This window comes from Piliocolobus tephrosceles, chromosome 3, assembly GCF_002776525.5.
Source record: "Piliocolobus tephrosceles isolate RC106 chromosome 3, ASM277652v3, whole genome shotgun sequence".
In the NCBI taxonomy this organism is placed as follows: Eukaryota; Metazoa; Chordata; class Mammalia; order Primates; family Cercopithecidae; genus Piliocolobus; species Piliocolobus tephrosceles.
In genome coordinates this window covers 178077264-178090926 of record NC_045436.1, presented here as the reverse complement: position 1 = coordinate 178090926, position 13663 = coordinate 178077264, and the positions used below count along the sequence as shown (strand labels likewise).

General features: G+C 53.1%; 1 protein-coding gene across 2 annotated transcripts in view; it reads right to left on the bottom strand.

The window, feature by feature from the left end:
* The window catches only part of WFS1 (wolframin ER transmembrane glycoprotein), a 36898-nt gene extending 30458 nt beyond the window's left edge, over positions 1 to 6440 (bottom strand). The window contains exon 1 of one of the 2 annotated variants that reach the window (XM_023206881.1): positions 6244 to 6440. The gene's annotated coding sequence lies outside the window, so the exon portion shown is untranslated. The remainder of the gene's footprint in view (positions 1 to 6243) is intronic. The other variant, XM_023206882.1, reaches the window with a different exon arrangement.
* Between the last annotated feature and the right edge of the window lie 7223 nt (positions 6441 to 13663).

Here is a 13663-nt window from a genome sequence, read left to right as displayed (position 1 = left end):
GAACTGAGCCTCCCTCAGAGCCTCCGGGAGGGACCCACCCTGCTCGCACCTTGACTTCAGACTTCTGCCTCCAGAACCATCAGAGGACAAACCTCTGTTGTTTTAAGCCACCAAGTTTCCAGTAGTTTCTTATAGAAGCCCTAGGAAACTGCGACGCTGGTACTGAGTAAAGTAAAGGAAATATGAGAGGGGAGGGGAGAAGAGGGCAGGGGAGAGAAGTGGGGGAGTCAAACTGGTGGAGCCGGGACAGCCCCCACCCCAGGCCCAAGCCGTGGCACCGAAGTCACACGACTGATGCCCCAGAAATCAACACACATAGTAAAAAGCAAACTAGGCAAACAGTGCGGTGGGGGCATCAGAAGAGACTAGAGTGCACAGAGATCCTGTGACCCGTGTCACGCCGGAGCAAGGGCTTTATTTTATTCAACAGAGGCCCTCACACGCTGCTTAGCAACATGGAAAAACACCACCATCCCTGCAACGAAGGACAACCACGGACCACAGACAGAGCTGAAAGCGCTGCAGGATCCCGAGCCCCGGGACCCGGATGGGGCCCTGCGTGAGGCGTTAGGGGTGGGATGCAAACCCCTGACGCTGTAGGACCTTGTACCTGCCGTGTGAGGCTGTGTAAACTTTTCCTCAGATTCCCAAATGACCCTCCCAAGCTCAGGGCCACAGCCATCCTGAGGGGCAGAGCAGGGAGAGGCTGGTAAGCAGAGAATCTCGCTCCCAGCCCCAAGCGGCCGCCGCGCTGTGCTCCTGGCTCTGTGCCCACCAGCTGTGTGGTCCTGAGCAGCCCACATCCTTCTCTGCACCTCAGCCTCCTCATCTGAAAATGGGGACGGGGCAACTGTGAGGACCAGTGAGACCAGTCGCCATGGGTGGCACGAGGGAGTCCCCCGGCCACCTCTGAACACCCAGCGCTTGGCACGGAGCCGGGTTCCAGGAGGTGCCCAGAGGTCACTTTTGGGGGCAGCTATGACTGGAAGAGTCAGGAGTGGCCCCAGGCTCCCATACACAACAATTTCTGCTCCATTCCCAGCTTCAAATGGGTCCTAAAGATCAGATCCGTGCCGCTCAAGAACTCCGCATATTTCAGTCCACACGGTCCTCCCTTACAGGGACTGAGTCCTCAGTTTAAAACATCCCCCAGGTGCAAACCATGCGTGGTCAAGCTTGGGAGCCTGCTCCGTCCTGTTTCCAAGTTCTAAACTCCCGGGAACTGGCACCTTCCACAAAAGCAGTCATTTAACTGCACATGCAGACCTAAGTGCCCCTTTAGTCAGTTGTGGCAGAGAAACACAGGATTGCACATGGAACCCACACGCTGTGGGCAAACAGAACCACGGTCCTGCAGGCCACCGGACCACCTGAGACGGCGAAAAGTCAGGTCTTCAAATGACACGTGGCCATGTCTACCTTCTCTCCCATGGTTCCCACTGCCCCCAAGTCAGGTGCCACTTTCTCAGAGAGGGAGGGCACCTTTACTGAGGCCTGACCTATGCCAGGGCATGTCTGCCATTAAGACCAACAACTCTGTTCTCGGTACTTGTCTTTTCTCATGAGTTCCTCGCATGGCCCTGGAAGGTAGATCCTATTGTCATCCCAGAGTTATAGATGGGGAAAAGTTTTATCCTTCAACCTCACCCCACTTCACAGACAGGAACCCAGGTGCAGGGAGGGCACGGACCTGCTCAAGGTCAAACAGCTGCAGGTACCAGAGCTGAAAATCAAATCCAGACCTGCCCAATTCTAATGCTTCTGCAAGCTCATTTCTGAAAACGATGACTCTGAAATCCGACTGCCACTGCATCCTCTCTCCCTGGGCCCAATCACTGCAAAACGCTGGCTACCCTTTAAGATCAGCGCACAAATACTGACCTCCACACTTCCCTTTCCGCAGGGCCCTCTTCCTGGAATGCCTTCCTATCCCCCTCCCCAAGCCTAGACCCTAAGCACCCTTCAAGTCAAGAGCTCCAGCGACACCTCCCTTGTGGGCGCTTCCAAGCTATGTCTCTCCTGAGTCCTTGTCTTCCTCACCTGCTCAGGTAAACATACAGCACTCAGGTGATCACCTCTCCATTAGAGCCCTCCCTCTGCTAGAAGTTACAGCCGGAAGCAACACGGCGTGGGGTCGGTTACCCTTACTAGTGGCCACATGACCTCACTGTGTCTGTTTCTCTACATGTAAAACGGGGATAGCACCTCCCACATAGGGGTGCTATGGGGATTATGTGTATGATGGAAAAGAAAGCAAACTATTGGGCATTTAAAAAAACCCTAAGCCATTACACCCAGGTGCTAAACAAAGGCATGTTCAGTTGGAAAACACTTCGTAAAAGGCATTTCAGGGAAACAGATTCTAGCTGGCCTATGTACCATGTCACACTGCAGTTGGAAAAAAAAAAAAAAAAACAGTGTAAAGGAAAATCTGTGGTTAGTAAGAATGGATGAATACGGGGGATTAATTTTCAGGTTCCCTGAGGGTTGGCCCAGTCTGGTTTGGATCAAAGGGCTTCTTATTTCAAACCCAGCAAACCCGGTCGTGGTTGGTCCAGGGACAATGAAGATCAGAAAAGCTCTCCTGGTGGAAGGAGCTGCTGTCTCGTCCTTCCCTCTCTGAGTTTTCCTGAGTGTGACAGCCACTGTGAGCCCTGAGGGCAGGGGCTGCGGCTTATCCACTCGGAAGACCTGCTGAATTGCCTGGCCTATGTTAAGCACTTCATGTATGTGGGCAGAAGCCTGAGGCAGCCTGGCCTAGGGCAGGAGCACCATCCAGGCAATAACGCTGTGGGACCTTAGCAAGTCCCTCCCCCAGATCCCAGCATCCAGGTGTCCCCAGCGACATCTACTCTGCACCCCCAGATCCCTACCTGCATGGTGGGGTGCTCAGCCTCAACTCCCCACTGGTGACCACAGCAGTGGCTTAGAAGCCGTCACTGTGTAAGATCCACAAAAGCAAAGTTGCTAGCATTCTTTCCCCATGAGCACTGTGGTGTATTTTTATCCCATCCAAACATAAGGAGTTCAGCTGAGAGGCCACCACCCGGAGAGGGCTGCAGGGATCACGCATCCACTCAGACCCACAGCAGCATGACCACATGTGGCCTTCTGCCCTAAAGGCTCTGGCCCTCACCCAGGCCACCCCCATTCTGTTCTCTCTGCGGGGGCAACCCCACCTCCCAAGCCAGCGCCTCAGAAACAGCCCCCGTGGGAAGCCGAGGTGATGTTCACGCTCTCTCTGATCAGTGCTTCCGTCTCCAGGATGCCACTCCAGGGGAGCCACTGGAGATGCCCTCGGGGCTCACATACAATGTCTGTCACATGGCACTTTCAGCACTGTCCAGAAAGGGGCTGGCTATAAAATCTACACCCCTCCACATGGTGCAATGCTGTGCTGTACAGCTGGTAAACGTGACCTCGTACATGAACGTTTCGAGACAAGGAAAAGGTCGGCATAACACTGTTAAGGTAGGATTTAAAGCATTAGCCAGAGAAGATATTAGCAAGAGTCTGTTTAGGATGAAAACAAAATGTATCTGCAAAAAAAATGGAAGAAAATGCCCCCTAAAAAAGATACTTGCTGTCTCTGGGTGAAGATTATGCGTGGTTTCATTTTATTCTTCTTTTAAACATATTTCCCTAGTTTTCTATAATGAGTGTGTAATGTTTTTGAAATTAAAGCAAATGTTATTTTAAAACCCATCTGTGACCAAGCCCTAAGGGAGCAGGCCCAGGAGGTCCCGGCCCTGGGATGTCTGCTCTGGCATGGCCTGACCCCTGGCACAGTGCTGCTCCTCAAGACAAGGGCACAAAGCCCTTGATGGATCCCAGGTACCTATTTTTTGCTCAGAGTATTAAGGGCCAAACCAAGGAACATTCCAGCTCTATCCAATGTGGCACACTGACAGAACACAGAGGGATTTGAATTGGGACTGCCCCAAGCAGCAATCATGACAGCAATAGTGGCCAAGCCCCCACCACACACCTGGTACCTGCTCCAGGCCTGGCCTGGATGGGCAGCACGTGTGGACTGAGGGTAGGTCCATCATGTGCCAGGCACTGTGCTGGACCCCCTGACCTAGAGAAGTCTCGTCCAGGGCCAGCACTGGAACAGCTTCATCTAGATGGGAAGGGTAACACCTAAACAGATACTCACAAAGATGGCACAGAATGGGGCCCTCACTCCACTGTGGGAAGAGGCAGGCCAGAAATCCTGCAGGAGGCCTCAACTGAGCCTTTTGGACAAGCAGGCAGGAGCCAGGCAAAGTGGGAGGTGGCTGGGCATTCTAGCAGGGGGTGTGCACAGGAGTGGAGGCAGCAGAGGGACAGTGAGCCGGCCTTGTGGCCAGGAACATGCAGGTGGCTGGGAGGTGACTGCTGGGGAGAGGACATAGGAGGGAGAGGCTGAGTGAGCAGCGAGGCGGGTCCCTGAGGGCCGGAAGGAATGCTGGCTCAGGAGGCGGACTTGACCCGATAGCCGACAGGGAAGTGGCAGCTGAAGAACCAGCAGGGCTATGTGGAGCCAGGCCTGGATCGGGACCAGGGAGGAGCCTGGGGGCCATTCAGGGAGAGGCAAGGGTCCTGAACCAGGGCAGGCATCCAAGTGAGGCTCAGGAGCCAGGAGAGACAGGAGAGAACCAACTGGGAGTGAGGAATGAAGGGCACAGGGGGTGGTCTGGTGTGTAGCTGGCTGGCTGGCTGCAGTGGTACCACTTCTGGAGGTAGGGCCGTGGGAGGGGAGGGGAGCATGTACCATAAAGCTCCTGACCTATTATGATTCTTATTGCCACCGTCATGGATGGGTGTTTGGGGTCTGGCAGTGCAGACATCTCTGGGGGTTGAGACTGAGCTGGGATCCCCTCTGTGACCAGCCCCAGAAGCCTGTCCAGCCCTGGTCTGGGACGGGCAGGGCAGGTCTAAGTCAGAGACACCCTCCATGCTCTTCCATCCTGGGAAAGAAGGTGAGATGGGGTCTCCCAGCCAACTTTTCCTGTGTCTGCGAAGGGAGAAGGACAAAGGAGCAGGCAGGGAAAAGAGGCTGAATACAACGAAGCCTCCGTGGGAATCCCAGACCCTTCGAGACAGAAGTAAACAGGTGGGGACTGTGGCCAAGGTGGCCTCTGAGCTTCCTGTGGTCTCCCTACCCTGCTGCAGAGAATGGGCAGCCAGCACATGGGGTACCCAGGGCACAGCTCCTTGAGTGACGGATGCTGGCAGAAGGGAAGGCCCTTTACAAACTGCAAAGCCCTGGGCCAAATGCCAGGGGTCATCGTCCAAGGTGAGGAGAGGCCGGGCTGCTTTTGGAGAGATGGGGCAGAGGCCTCACACCAGGCTCTGCCCTGATCAGCTTCGTGGTCCTGGGCTGGCACCAAACCCTGCTGAGCCTCAGCTTCCTGGGGTGCCAAATGGGGACTATAATTTCTCCACCTAAGGCTACTGACAGGGTTAAATCTGGGTGGTGGGGGGTGGGGGTTGCACAAATGCGACTTCCTTGGAATTCATAACATCAACTACTAAGTGGGTGAGAGGCCAGGGCGCCATCACATCCAAAAGGGCTGGGCAGGATTCTCCAGAAAGTTTTCGTTGATCAAATAAAAAAACTAATGATCCAGAGGATGGAGTTCATACGAGGCAGGGTCCAGGGGCGGCCACTGAACACCCTCAACTCTCTACTGAGGGACTCGGAGAGGGAGAGGAACTGCCACGTGCTCCTAAGTGGGCTGTGGGGATTCAGAGTGACCCCTAAGATGCCCCTCGGGCGGGCGGGTCCCCCTGGGGGACTGAACTCCCCTTCCCGCCACAACACCTCACGGGGGTCCAAGCGCGTTCTAGCGACCGGGCGGGCACCGAGGGCGGCCGTGGGTCCCGGGACTGCGGGGGAGGGGCATGACGGGGCAACTCGGGGGCCGGGAGGATGGCGCGGGGAGGGGGCCTGCTCACCGGCCGCTCCGCCTCTCGGGCCTGCTGTCCCGCCCGCGGCGGGGCTCCAGGCGACAGCGCGCGGGGGCCCGGGGCGCGCCCCCCTAGTGACCCGTTCGGGCCCGGGACAGGGGTCGCCTTGCGCACTGCAGAGCGGGCGGAATCCGCGGCCCTCCAACTTCGGGGACCTTGCCGGGACTTTGGGACCAGCCACCCAACAGCTCGGAAGGGGAAAGTGAGGCCCGAAGTGGGCAGTGCCTCAGGACTCTTGCCCGCCTCCTGCGCGCCACCGCGCCACGGCCCCAGCCCTGAAGTACTCACCGGCCCGTGAGTGGGCTGCACGCGGCGCCGCGACGCCCTGGGGTCTCTGGGCCGGCAGTAAAGTTGTTCGGGAGCAGCAGAACACAGCAAAATCGGAAGAGCCACTGCCGCGGCGGAGCAAACTGCACTGGCTGCTGAAGAGCCGGCTAGCGCGGCCCTCGGCACGAGGGGGCGGGGAAGGGGCGGGGCCTTCGGCCGCCCTCCACTCCAGACGCGGTCCCCCGGATGCGGCGCCAGCTTGGCCTGCTGAGTGGCCGGTGAAACCGCCAATCACACCACACCTCCGCCAATCAGGGTGCGCCTCGCCTGGCTGCTGCCGGGCACTCCCCCTGCACGGTGGGCCCGAGGGGCCAGAGGGCGGGTCTGGCTCGCCCACAGCGAAAGTTTCCGAGCGGACTCGGGCCCCGGCCCCGCCCCGGCCACAGAACGTCCAGTTGCTTAGCGAGGCCGCTTGCCTTCTCCTGTAACAGGTGTTTTGGACCCGTGGAGAGGGCTCCGGCCACCTTTCATCCACCACTCCGGTCTCAGCGGCCCCAACTGCAGATTCATTACATTTGCTGTTGCAATATTAACACACGTCTTGAGCGCCTATTCCGGCGCTGCAAGAGCGTCTAAGGGCTCCCCTAATAACAGCAGCAGAGATGGAAAAATGGGGCCTGTTTGAAACGTGTGTCTGCAGCCAAGTGCTGCTTTCAGTGCACAGAATCAAATGCAATGTAGCAAGCTTTTCACACAGTGACTGTGGGATTCCTTTAAAGTTTGTGTTAGCCCAGGGAGTGAGCAAGGCTCCGGCAGTTTGGAGACCCTCTCCTTTGGTTCCTGTCTGGGAGGCGTGGTTTGGAGATGAGAGCGAGAGTCTATCCTTGAGAGGCCCTAGGGAATGTGAGACCCTGCCTGCTCTGTCTCTGGTCCCCACAGCCAACCTGAGATACCTGTCCTAGTTATCACAGCAGAAACTGCGGCTCGGAGTGACTGCCGGAGATACTACTTACCAACATGTTGGGAACAGATATTCCAGATGGTTTTGGAGATGAGTTCTGAACACACTACTTTGGAGGACTTTTGTCAAAGCGGCGTAGTTCACGTCAGTCATCTCATTTGATTCTCCAGCTGCCCCCACTGCCCACCCTCGATCCCCAATGTTCACCTGTGACCCTGTGAGGCTCGCAGAGGAAGGAGGAAACCTGCCGTGAGCCTCGCCTGCTCTGTCCAGGTTGGCTTAGGTACTTTCACAACTTTCACAGGCCCCCCTGGTAACCCAAGGAGGCAGGTGGCATTGGGCCCATTTTTATTGATGTGAAAATTGAGGATCAGACATAGTTATTTGCCCAAAGTCTTGAAGATGTCTTTACACCTTATCATACACTAACTGTAGAAAATTTGGAGAATTACTAAAAGTAGAAAGGAGAAAAAAAAATCACTCAAAGATGATTACTGTTCACATTTTGAGATTGATGCACATTTAAGAAAATAATAAATATTAATGTGAACACACAATCACAGAGAGGCTGACGCACTTCGCAAACCCTTTGCAGGGACTCCTTAAGCAGAGAAAAGAGGATAGATTGAAGAGTTCTTCCTGTGGAGGTCCAAGGGAAGAGAGAAAGTGCAACAAAAATCTGCAAGACAGCTTAGGGAGTCTCCATCAGAACACAGCAACACGGAACATACTCCACGGAGCTGGAGACTGAAAAAGCAACAGGCAAATTCAGAAAGAGAAGAGTGGAGGTAAGCACAAAAGAGCAAAATGGAAGATAATGTGGAGTGAATGCTGTATGATATAGAGGAAAAGCACTTGAAAATCATCAGTACAAAAAGCAGAGACTGGAAAGACAGTTCCAGGAGGTGTATTACACAAAGGACAGGTACTGCAGGAAGAGCTATAGGGGAAACAGAGGTTAGCAGAGTGCCAGGAGAAAGTGTCCCTGGGAATCCCAGATGCCAAGGAAAAAGAGAGGGTATTTCAGAGTTCCAGAAAGAACAGGTCACATCTAAGGGGAGGAAAGGCGAAGTGGTTCCTAGGGGACTTTGGAGCAATGTCCGGGAACTCTGATTATAGGATCAAGGATCCTTACCATGGCTACTACAAGATTCATCTGTCTGGACAAAAGAAAGAAAATGTCCAATGTGGAAAGACAGAGAAAGGACCCCAGCCATGTGCCCTTTCAGAGCAAGATATTCAGAGTTCCCCTGTCACTGAGACAGTTCAATCACAGTAGACATTTCAAGATAGAGCAAACGCTCAGAACAGGAAGTGGTGTTGAGCAATGACCCTTGCAAAATATACAGTATGGCTAATCCACATGTTCCTGTGATTTTGTAACTAGCAATGTCACATAAGGATTCTTAAAACATAAGCTACATGCTGCAAGAGAAGTTGTATTAGCCTGGAACTGAGAAAAAAAAAAAGAAAGAAAATAGAATCTTATCAGGAGAAGTCAGAATACTTTAAGATCACATTTGATTGAGGGGAGGAGGAGGAAGTAAAAGGATCTGATTTGGTGAGTGGGGAAGGAAAGCCTTTTGGTGGTGGAGAGGGGGGATTCATTACCATTTACTTTTAATACATTAGCAGGGGAAGATTGGTTTAATTATGACTCTCAGGAATTGGAAAGTAGCAACTCACGGGAAAGAAGCAGAGTAGAACTCCTGAATTACTAGGTAGAAGTTGGGGGAGGGATGGAGGGAGAGTAAGGAAGCAAAATTAAGGGGGAAAAGTAAATACTAGCAAGAACAATAAGCTTAATGACAGTAAACATAAGATGAGATAAAATAAATAAAGCCATGGCTACCAGACTTCATAACACAGGCAAATGGGCTGAATTTCCCATCCAAAGTCTGTAAGAGTGGGGCAAAAACTAAAGTCCAGTTAAGCGCTATTTACAAGAAACACATCAAAAATATTGAGAAGTAGAAGCTCACAGCAGACATTTGCAAAATGGCAAATTACTATTGATAAGGAAGAATGCGTGGTGGAAAGCATTCACGGGAACAGAGCGGTATTTATGTAAGGGTGCCAGGCACAATCCACAGAGATTTCATTGTCACGCATCTGAATGAGCCAGAAAATCTAGTAGCCACACACTTAAAGCAATAACTGCTAGAAATACTAGAACTCATTAAAACACAGCTCTGGTGGGAGAAAGAGCCAGCTGTTCAATGCTATCTCTTTTAGGACGCCTGTCCTTGTTCCCCCAAGAGCTGAGCTCTGCATGTTGCTGTTGAGTATTGAATGAATGAATGAATGGATGGATGGATGAATGAGTCACCTATGCCAGGACTTCATGCAAGCTCTTTCTTGTCCACAGCACAGTGTCCAAACTCTTTAACCTGACATCCAAATATGCCCTCCACAGTTCAGTCCTTTGATGTCTGCCCATGATTTTCAGACTCTGCATTCAAGTTCTTGCCCCACTTCCTTCCCTACACCTATTTAAAACCTACTTCCATTTATTCAACAAACGTTTACTGACTTTTGGCCGGGCATGGTGGCTCATGCCTGTAATCCCAGCCCTTTGGTGGGCCAAGGTTGGTGGATCACTTGAGATCAGCAGTTTGAGACCAGCCCGGCCAACATGGTGAAACTTCATCTCTACTAAAAATACAAAAAAAATTAGCTGGTCGTCATGGTGCATGCCTGTAATCCCTGCTACACAGGAGGCTGAGGCAAGAGAATCGCTTGAACCCAGGAAGCAGAAGTAGCAATGAGCCGAGATCACACCACTGCACTTCAGCCTGGGCAACAGAGTGAGACTCCATCTCAAAAATAATAACAATAACAACAATAATAATAATAATAAATAAAAATTAAAAAATAAATGTTTACTGACATCCTACCTGTTCCAGGCATTGGGCTACATGCCAAGTACTCAAAGGAAATGAAGACAGCGGCTTGGTGAGTTATCATCTGAAAGACAGCAGAGTTTGGGGGTTTACAGGCTATTGGGGTACCCACCAATATCACTTCCTGGAGCCTGTGAATGGTACCTTATTTAGAAAAGTATTTTTGCAGATGTGATTAAATAAGGATTTTGAGAAGGGGCCATTAGCCTGGCTGATCTCCTTGCAGGAGAGAGGCAGACAGAGATTCGGTCACACACAGAGAAGTTGATGTGGACATGGAGCAGAGAGAGATTCCAAGATGTGGACATTGAAGATAGGAGTTCTGTGGCCACAAGTGAAGGGATGCGGGCAGTCCCTGGACTCTGGAAGAGCAGGGAACAGATTCTCCTTGATTTTTGCCCAGTGATACTGATTTCAGACTTCCAGCCTCCAGAACTGTGGCAGAATCCATTTCTGTGGTTTAAGCTACTCAGTTGTGGCAAAAAGATTTTAGCCCACTGAGTTAGTTAATGAGATTAAAACAACATGGGACAGGCATGGTGGCTCACACCTGTAACCCCAGCACTTTGGGAGGCCTAGGTGGGTGGATCACCTGAGATCGGGAGTTCAAGACCAGCCTGACCAACATGGTGAAACCCCATCTCTACTAAAAATACAAAATTAGCCGGGCTTGGTGGCACATGCCTGTAATCCCAACTACTGGGGAGGCTGAGGTTGCGGTGAGCCGAGATCATGCCATCACACTCTATCCTAGGCAACAAGAGTGAAATTTCATCACAACAAACAAACAAACAAACAACAACAACAAAAAACATGTAGTGCTGGCTGGGCGTGGTGGCTCACACCTGTCATCCCAGCACTTCAGGAGGCCAAGCCCCAGGGATTGCTTGAGCCCAGAAGTTCAAGATCGGCCTAGGCAACATGGCAAAAACCCATCTCCACAAGAGAATTTAAAAATCAGCCAGACGTGGTGGCACGTGCCTGTGGTCCCAGCTGCTCAGGAAGCTGAAGCGAGAGGATTGCTTGAACTGGGGAGTTCGAGGCTGCAGTGAGCCAAGATTGCACCACTGCACTCCAGCCTGGGCATCAGAGTGAGACCCTGTCTCAAAAGAAAAGAAAAGAAAGGAGAAGAGATAAGAAAAGAACAGAACATGTTGAGGCATGGCGGCCACACATTGGACTTCCAGCACAGCGCAACCCTAGGACCACCCATGCCGGCATCCCTGGGAGCCAGGCCCAGGAATCTGCATTGTGACAGGTTCCTGCCATGTGCTTGGGATTTGCGTGCCCATTAAGGTTAGAGCCAGTGGTGGCATGTGACTGTAGTCCTAGCTACTCGGAAGGCTTGGGCAGGAGGATTGCTTGAGCCCAGGAGTTCAAGACCACCCTGGACAACAGGTTCCTGCCACAATGCAGATTCCTGGCGGGAGACTGTGAGACACAGGAACATTTGAGACCCATACTATAAAGCAGGGTGGTTCATAGTGTGATGGGTCCACCAGACCAGCAACATCAGCATCCAACATTCCTCAGTCACCTGGACGCCTGTTACAAATGCAGAATCCCGTGCCAACCATGGACCTCCTCAGTCAGAATTTGCATTTTAATAAGATGTGCTTGGGATTTGCGTGCCCATTAAGGTTAGAGCCAGTGGTGGCATGTGACTGTAGTCCTAGCTACTCGGAAGGCTTGGGCAGGAGGATTGCTTGAGCCCAGGAGTTCAAGACCACCCTGGACAACATAGTGAGACCCTGTTTCTAAATAAATAAATAAAGCAAGCTGGAGAAGCCGTGCTGCAAGCCGGAGGTGCTTAGCTCAGGCTGTGAACATAGAGCCACCTGGAGAGCTTGTCCTGCCCAGGTCAGCTGGACCAGAAGTCTGCATTCCATGAGGAGTCCTGGATAGGGGTGCAGCAGAGGAGCCGCGTGGGTGCCTTTGCAATTTAGCAAGGTCTGGAGCTCACTCAGGCCATGTGCCCCATCCGCTGCCTCTTTTCTGAGGCGATCCCATCAGGCCTTGACCACGCCTAAGGCAGGAAGCTCTCTTTGCTGTTATACCCCAATGGATCTTCGTAAAACGGTGTGACACACGGGGTGGCCTCCCTCACTGTCCGAGAGTCTGAGGCTATGGAAGCTCCCCAGGATCATACACCCTGCAGCTGCTGTACCATAGAGCCTCTGGGTTCCCACCCCCCTCCTTCCTTCTCCCCGACTTCCCTGCTCGTATCCCACCCTGGCCCGCCACTCCTTCTCCCTCCTTCCCAATGTTCCCTTTATAAACCTGAGTTCCCTGCCCACTCTGCAGTCTCCTTGGAATCACAGTCCAAGTGGCTGGAGTTGTGGCTGGTGGGGGTGTCATGGGGGGCTTGGTGCTGGTCACACGGCTCTGTGTCACCAGGGCTGGTGCCACATCAGAGGCCCACGCCTGCCAGCACCTCCACACACACCCCCGTGCACACGCCCACCTGCACACACACATACTGCGTTGTCACCGGGTAGCTCTGAGCCCTCCCATGGGTCTGAGTCGTGATGTGCTCATCTCTGAAGGCAGAGAGCGAGTGCCACTTAACAGCCTGCAGATGAGTCACCAAGTGCATTGGGAAGTTTCATTCGGGGAATTATAAAAACAAAAAAGCCATGATGCAAAAGCAACTTTGAGGCAGAAGGAAAATGCCCCGTGTGGGGAGAGGCGCTGTTCCCAGACCTGCCTGTGTCCCAGTCATGCCCCTATGTCACTGAGCAGTGCCCGGTGAGGTCCCCCACCTCCCCAAGCCCTCACCTTCGAAATGGGCCCAGCCTGCTCTGGATGCAGGGAAGAGTGACCAGGACAGCAGCCAGCATGGGGCCTGGGCACAGGTCTCAGGTCCCAGGGCCGTGTCACCAGGACTGGACACTGGACACAGGACACAGCAGCAGCAGGGGCCTCATTTGCTGAGCACATCAATGTGCCCACACCACACAGCTGTCATTTCCTGCTGAGTCTCTCTTACAAATGTCAGTCGTTGGCAGGAAGGGGCATTCGTTCAACACCTGCTACCTGAAATGCAGAAGGGGAGCTTGCTGGATTTCACAGATGGGTAGGTGTGCGGTGGCAATGCCGCAGGGATTGGAGGCCGTCGGACCAAAGAGGTGACCCAGAGTGGCCTGGGCACAGCACTCAACCTCAGAGCCTCTGGTTCTTGGTCTATAGCCTGGGGACGATCCCACCTCCCAGGTTGTTGTGTGGATTTAATGAGTAACCAGGTGTAATCAGTATTCAGGAAGGGGTGGCAATGGTCTCTGGTGTGGCTCCCTCACAGGTCTCGCTGAGTGCCATGGTGTGATGCGGAAGGGTCTAAGGCACACAGCCCCGTACCTGCCCTGGAGGGGCTTGTTATATCCGGAAGCTGGAAACCCTAGCCACTGTTATTCTGGGGAGGGGCTAGCCGGAGGAGAAGTGATGCCAGCCTACAGCTTCCTGGCAGGGGGAGAAATTGCAGTGGGTGATGGTAGTCAGGGAAGGCTCCCTGGAGGAGGTGCTGGCTTTATTCTTCCCCCTACTCCCCTAAGTATTTTTGAGATAGAGTCTCACTCCGTTG